An 8263-nucleotide genomic window follows, 5' to 3' on the forward strand; every position below is an offset into this window, starting at 1 on the left:
GCCAACGAGTCCTCTATTCCTTCCTTCACAGATTCTTACCAAATTTTTGGCCAACCCTAGGCGGTGGAGTCCCATGCCAAATAATTTGCAAGCCAATATTGGCTGGGCAGCTACAGGCAAGAACAAAACAACCCCTAATTCTCATCCTGCCTTGCCAGTAGAGATAGTCATTTCCATTGAAGATAGGAAATCTTTCAGAGCGCATGGATCTACCTGCATACGACATACTCAAAACTCCAAGGCGGCTAGACCTTTAATAAACAGAGACAATGAGACCTTTCTCTAATACCAACTGTAAGGACCGAGAGTATATCGACTAGAGCAGGGTGAATGGGAGATTTAAAAATTATAATTAAAGTTTGAACCAAACCCAAACACAGTAGCGGAATAAGTACAGTAGAACGAAAGCAAACAAGTAAATTAGAGCTAAGAAAACCTTTCGAGGAAGGATGCTATAATCGTTCGCGCATAATAAATCACAGGTTTGATAATTATGATGGAAATGGTGTATGCTAGCAGATAGAGTAGCATAAGCTAGAAAATAGAGATGAACTAGAACGCTTGAAGGTAAGTGAGATACGAAGAACAACTATGACAGATAGATAAGCAAGCACGAGGAACTAAACACTGATACTAGCTAATGCAAACTACTGTGAGATGTTACTAAGAATAGAACTCAGGTGAATGACAAAGTAACACCACAAAACTAGGAGGCGCACATACAAACATACAACTTTGAGAACAACCAACTGAAAGATACTAAACAACATTGATGAAACAGTCGAGCAACAACCGGCAAAAATAGTAGACCACAAATAACTATCGATACCGAGCACGAAAGTAAACTACTGAAGGAATTGCAGTAGAGCAGAATGAACCGGTGGTGCTCGATGGCAACAAATGGATTTGGTAGACCAGTTCGCCCTTCTGCCAAAGGACTACGTCTGGTTGGAGGGACTTGTGATTGAACAGATTACCAAACCTCTCTTCATCCCATTCTCCTTCAACTCGGGGCTGATCATACTCCAGTTGATTGCACTCGTGGTAGATACTTGTCGGTGATCTCCAAACGTTCGACGGACTTCTTCATGAACCACAACTACTCTTGGTTGCTGAAGACGTTGCTTGGTGAAGACAATTACTCTTCGTCACTCAAGCCAACACCTATCCACCTAGAGAGTGTGCAACTCTCAAGAGTAATCGCTACAAGAACTCTAACTCGGATCTACTATGATGCTCAACCATTGTCTAAGTTTTGTCTCTTGGTTTTCTTTGGTGGATGCTAAACTCAAATCTCTCAAGAGGGGGATCAATCTTATCAGAAATCTTAAGCGGAGCAGCCAACAGACAACATTGGAGCGGGGTGTCCATTTATAGCAGCAGTCTTCCCTGATGGAACTGACCAAATTGGACACGCGGATCCCTAATGACCGAACGACACATTTCCAACGTGCAGATTTTGAGCACAACGGTAACATCCCTTGCGGAGCAAGAAATGCTAACTCCTTGGTCTTAATGATATCTCGTGCATCACCGAAGAACAACGTCTTATGTCGGAACACAAAGAGATTTCTCTCTGTCTCTCATCGGTTTTGGCTAGGCATCACATTGGACCTAAGCTTCGAGAACCTATACCCCTCTTAATAGTAGGAAGGTCCTATGACTCAAATAAGAGAAGAAAAGAAACCATGCGAGGAATGCTACATCTTCACTTCGCCTTCAATCTTCTCGACTGCAGTCATTCTTCCTCAGACACTCCGAATGAATATTTGCTTCACGTCGGCAACAAATTTAAGGGGTTAATTCCTTTGATACAATCTTTTGCTTCCACTTCTTCTCAACATGTAGTTCATCCTTCTCTGTAAAGCAGATAATCTTCGGTGAAGTTCTTCGAACTTCTCTCTGAATACGACATTCTTCTCGGGCTTTCATGGAATCTTTCTCTCTGTGTGCACTCGCAAACAAATCAGTCCATGCCAGTTTTTGGTAACAATCTCCAAAACACTAGGGGAACACTGCCCATTTTTGTATACATCTAAAACATTTTACATATATGTTTAACATTTTCTTCATGTACATGAATAAAAAAAATCAAATATATCTTTTGATGTCTACTTTTTTTCGTGCACAACGTACATTTTTCTTGTACACCCGAAGCATTTTTTATACATGTTTAATATTTTCAAATGCATGATTAACATTTTCAAAAAAATATGCAAATTGTTTTTTGAATACATATATTTAAATATTTTGAAATGTAAACAAAATTAAGAAAATGTGAAAAATGGAAGCAAAAAATGAAAAGCAAACATGCTACCCTTTTGCCATGCTGGCTAGCTTTTTTAGGGGTAAAGTTAAGCTTTACTGATGAAATACCACAGAATATGGGTACATCTCAGATAATGGGGGTGACCTAACCACACATGGCGTCTTGGACCTAAAGAATGTGAAAACTTAGCTAAAGTATGTGCTTCCATGTTCGATTCATGGCCTTCAAAAATAAAATTACGGTTAAGCACAGAAGCCCTATGTTGAATTTAACTAATGATAGTTGCATACTGCCCTTGGTTGACATTAAGAATATCACCCACAACCTGCTTCGCGTCACACGTGACCACAAACTGAAGCACAATAATCTTCCGCGACCATGGGTGCTTCCCGACAGGCGATCGCCTCGAGAGTTGCAGGTTCATGGATCCCGTGGATCACCAACGCCGAGCTTCCCAAAAAGTTGTTGTGCTCATCATGATAGACCATTGCTGCTGTGCCACCCCTCGACTGCATAGACACACATGCATCACATGAACCTTGGCAAAACCAGTCGGGGGAGCCTTCTAGCGTTGAACTTGTCTTGGGATGGTGATTGGGCCCATACTTCGAATCGATTGCTTCTCTTTTGGAATCTCCAGCTCAGCCAAGTATCTGTCTATGAACGCATGTGTAGCTTGAGGACTTTCGAAGATTCCCATGTGGATGGATTTCCTTCATGATGGACAGATATCCCATAAGGTTAAACTGCATATGTTGCAGCGAGTCAGTCATCAAGAATAGACAGTTCTTAGGGTTAGGTTCCGCCATAGCAATAAGGTATCCGACAAGATAGTCGTCCATGAGTGCCCAAGTGCATCTAGCCAACGTGCACCCCAAGAGTGAGTGCCTCCATGAATCTGGTCCTCCACATAATCCGCAAGAGCTGGAATTTGTCATGTGTTGACCTGCTCTCACGTCCTTGGTATGGAGTGCTTCGACAAGTGCCACATGAACATCTGAATCTTTGCCGAAACTTGTGTTTTCCATAACATTTTTCATGACCCCTCATCATTGTTTGTACTTGAGGATCCGGTCGTACCATCAAGCCATGCCTCCCGTCCCTGCCTAGTGGACGAGCATCATGTATGTCAAGCGCACGAAAAAAATTCTATTCCTTTCAAAGTTCCTTCCCCAAAAGTCTGCCAAATTCCAGACGTTCAACTCGGTGACATCCACACCTTCTTGACCCAGCAAGACGGCGAGCTAGTGGATGAGTTCCGACAGCACGATAGCGTGGGGACGATGATGGTGAAGTGATCTCCGCAGGGCTTCACCTAAGCACTATGAAAATATGACCGAGGGACGAATTAGAGGGAGAGGGGCGCCGCACATGGATAGGGAATCGTGGTGTCCGTTGCCTCTCTCCTTCCTCTCATATATATTGCTGGAGGGGGAGAGGAGGCAGCCCCTAGGGCACCCCAAGTGGCCGGCGGCTGCCCTAGGGTGCCTGCCCTGGCTGAATCCCCCTTTTCCATATTTGTGTATGGGGGGGGAGGAAAGGGGGGTTGGTTGCCTTTGGGGCGCCTTCCCCTTCCTTCCCACCCTCTTTGGTACGTGGGCAAGGGGTGGAAGGGGCGCACCATCCCCTTTTGGGCTGGTGTGCTTCTCCTCCTTTGGCTCATAAGGCCCATACACTTGTCGGGGGTGTCCGGAACCCCTTCCATTGCCCCGATGAAGACCCGGTGCACTCCGAAACTCTTCCGATGTTCGAATACCATTGTCGTATATATCAATCTTTACCTCTGAACCATTTCGATACTCCTCGTCATGTCCATGATCTCATCCAGGACTTCGAACAACATTCGGTTACCAAATCATATAACTCATATAACACTATATCGTCAACAAACGTTAAGCGTGCGGACCCTAGGGTTCGAGAACTATGTATACATGACCGAGACACCTCTCCGGTCAATAACAAATAGCGGAACCTGGATGCCCATATTGGTTCCAACATATTCTACAAAGGTCTTTATCGGTCGAACCGTTATGCCACCATACATAATTCCCTTTGTCCATCGGTATGTTACTTGCCCGAGACTCGATCGTCAGTATCTATATACCTAGTTCAATCTCGTTACCGACAAGTCTATTTACTTGTTCCGTAATACATCATCTCGTGACTAACTCCTTAGTCGTTTGCTTGTATATGATGCCTATTACCGAGAGGGCCCAGAGATACCTCTCCGATACTTGGCGTGACAAGTCCTAATCTTGATTTATGCCAACTCAACAAACACCTTCGGAGATACCTGTAGAGAATATTTATGATCACTCGATTAGGTTGTGACGGTGATAGCACACAAGGTATCCCTCCGGTATCCGGGAGTTGCATAATCTCATAGTCGAAGGAATATATATTTGACATGAAGAAAGCAATAGCAAAACACTGAACGATAATTATGCTAAGCTAATGGATGGGTCTTGTCCATCACATCATTCTCATAATGATGTGATCCCGTTATCAAATGACAACACATGTCCATGGTTAGGAAACCTTAACCGTCTTTGATCAACAAGCTAGTCTAGTAGAGGCTTAATAGGGACACGGTATTTGTTTACATATTCCCACATCTATTTAAGTTTCCAATCAATACAATTCTATCTTGAATAATAAACCTTTATCATGAATAAGGAAATATAAAACAACAATTTATTATTGCCTCTAGGGCATATTTCCTTCAGTCTCCCACTTGCACTAGAGTGAATAATCTAGTTTACATCGACATGTGATTAGCACCCACAGTTCACATCTCTATGTGACTAACACCCAAAGAGTTTACTACACTCAATAATCTAGTTCACATCGCCATGTGATTAATACTCAAAGATTACTAAGGTGTGATCATGTTTTGCTTGTGGGAAAGGATTAGTCAACAGATTTGTCATATTCAGATCCGTATGTATTTTGCAAAATTCTATGTCTACAATGCTCTGCATGGAGCTACTCTACCTAATTTCTCCCACTTTCAATACGTATCCAGATTGAGACCTAAAGTCATCTGGATCAGTGTCAAAGCTTGCATCGACGTAACCCTTTATGACGAACTCTTTATCACCTCCATAACCGAGAAACTTTTCCTTAGTCCTCTTAGGTACCTAAGGATAATTTTGACCGTTGTCCAATGATCGACTCCTGGATCACTATTGTATCCCCTTTGCCAAACTCATGGCAAGGCACACAACAGGTCTGGTACACAGCATGGCATACTTTATAGAACCTATGGCTGAGGCATAGGCAATGACTTTCATTCTCTCTCTATCTTCTGCCGTGGTCGGGCTTTGAGTCTTACTCAACTTCATACCTTGCAATACAGGCAAGAGCCCTTTCTTTGACTGATCCATTTTGAACTTCTTCAAAAACTTCGTCAAGGTATGTGCTTTGTGAAAGTCCTATCAAGCATCCTGATTTATCTCTATAGATCTTGATGCCCAATACCTAAGTAGCTTCACCAAGGTCTTTCATTGAAAAATTCTTATTCAAGTATCCTTTTATGCTATCCAGAAATTCTATATCATTTCCAATCAGCAATATGTCATCCACATATAATATCAGAAATGCTACAGAGCTCCCACTCACTTTCTTGTAAGTACATGCTTCACCATAAGTCTGTATAAAACCATATGCTTTGATCACCTCATCAAAGCATATATTCCAGCTCCGAGATGCTTGCACTAGTCCATAGATGGATGCTTGAGCTTCCACACTTTGTTAGCACCTTTAGGATCGACAAAACCTTCTGGTTGCATCATATACAACTCTTCTTTAAGAAATCCATTAAGGAATGCAATCTTGACGTCCATTTGCCAAATTTCATAATCATGAAATGTGGCAATTGCTAACATGATTCAGACGGACTTAAGAATTGCTATGGGTGAGAAAGTCTCATCATGGTCAACCCCTTGAACTTGTCAAAAACCTTTTGCGACAAGTTAATCTTTGTAGACAGTAACATTACCATCAACGTCAGTCTTCTTCTTGAAGATCCATTTATTTTCTATGGCTTGCTGATCATCAGGCAAGTCCACCAAAGTCCATACTTTGTTCTCATACATGGATCCTATCTCAGGTTTCATGGCCTCAAGCCATCTGTCGGAATCTGGGCTCATCATAGCTTCTTCATAGTTCGTAGGTTTGCCTTGGTCTAGTAACATGACTTACAGTACATGATTACCATACCACTCTGGTGCGGATCGTGCTCTGGTTGACCTATGAAGTTCAGTAGTAACTTGATCCAAAGTTTCATGATCATCATCATTAGCTTCCTCTCTAGTTGGTGCGGGCATCACGGGAATGGTTTTCCCTGGTGAGCTACTTTCCAATTTGAGAGAAGGTACAACTACCTCATCAAGTTCTACTTTCCTCCCACTCACTTCTTTCGAGAGAAACTCCTTCTCTAGAAAGGACCCATTCTCAGCAACAAAGATCTTGCCTTTGGATCTGTGGTAGAAGGTGTACGCAATAGTTTCTTTAGGGTATCCTATGAAGATGCACTTCTCCGATTTGGGTTCGAGCTTATCAGGCTAAAGCCTTTTGACATAAGCGTCGCATCCACAAACTTTATGAAACGACAACTTAGGTTTCTTGCCAAACCACAATTCGTACGGTGTCGTCTCAATGGATTTAGACAGTGCCTTATTTTACGTGAATGCGGCTGTCTCTAATGCATAACCCCAAAATGATAGTGGTAAATCGGTAAGAGACATCATAGAACGCACCATATCCAATAAAGTACGGTTACGACGTTCAAACACACCATTACGCTATGGCGTTCCAGGTGGCGTGAGTTGTGAAATAATTCCACATTATTTTAAATGAAGGCCAAACTCGTAACTCAAATATTCGCCTCTGCGATCAGATTGTAGAAAATTTATTTTCTTGTTACGATGATTCTCCACTTCACTCTGAAATTCTTTGAACTTTTCAAATGTTTTAGACTTGTGTTTCATCAAGTAGATATACCCATATCTACTCAAATCATCTGTGAAGGTCAAAAAATAACGATACCTGCCGCGTGCTTCAACACTCATCGGACCGCATACATCGGTATGTATTATTTCCAATAACTCATTAGCTCTCTCCATTGTTCCGGATAACAGAGTTTTAGTCATCTTGCCCATGAGGCATGGTTCACAAGTATCAAATGATTCATAATCAAGTGATTCCAAAAGTCCATCTGCATGGAGTTTCTTTATATGCTTTACACCAATATGACCTAAACGGCAGTGCCACAATGTAACACCCCGGATCCGATGCGCCAGGTGTCTTCCAGCTATTCGTCGTTGTTGCCATGTCATTTGCTTGCGTGTTGCATTTTGCTATGTCATCATCTGCATTGCATCATCATGTTTTTCAAAACTTGCATCCGTTCGGGTTCCCCCGGTTCTCTCCATTGTCCGTTCTGAGCCCAACCGCACTCGCACATGCCCCGTCGCCCCTCTCAGACCTTGTTTCATGAGCGGGAGAAAAATGTTCTCGGAACGGGATGAAACTTGGCGTTCGGTGTTGTTTTAGAATAGGTAGACCGCTTGTCAATTTTCGTCGCATTCGGAGTCCATTTGACGCCCCAATGGTTAATCGCATAGCCCGAAACCCCTCTCTCTTTGCAGCCCAACCCATCTTCACCACAGCCCATGAGCCCATCCGAACCCCCCCATGTTCTCGGTCGTTTGATCGTGATCGTGTGGACGAAAACCGCTCCCCATTTGGACTCTCCTAGCTCCGTCTACCTATAAATATGTCCCTCTCCCCCAAAAACCCGGATGAACCCTAGCTTCCACCTCCCCGTGCTGCGGGACGTGTCCACCCTGCGCCGGACACGCCCCCGCCGCCACCCGCAGCCACTCCCCTCGCGCCACGTGTCCCCCGCCGCCCGTCTCTGCCGCCGGCCCGCCCAGGCCCAGGCCAGGCCCGCCCCGACCGCGACCGGGCCCAAGGCGCCCGCCTCGCCCG

Source organism: Triticum dicoccoides, chromosome 5B (genome assembly GCF_002162155.2).
Source record: "Triticum dicoccoides isolate Atlit2015 ecotype Zavitan chromosome 5B, WEW_v2.0, whole genome shotgun sequence".
NCBI classification, from domain to species: Eukaryota; Viridiplantae; Streptophyta; class Magnoliopsida; order Poales; family Poaceae; genus Triticum; species Triticum dicoccoides.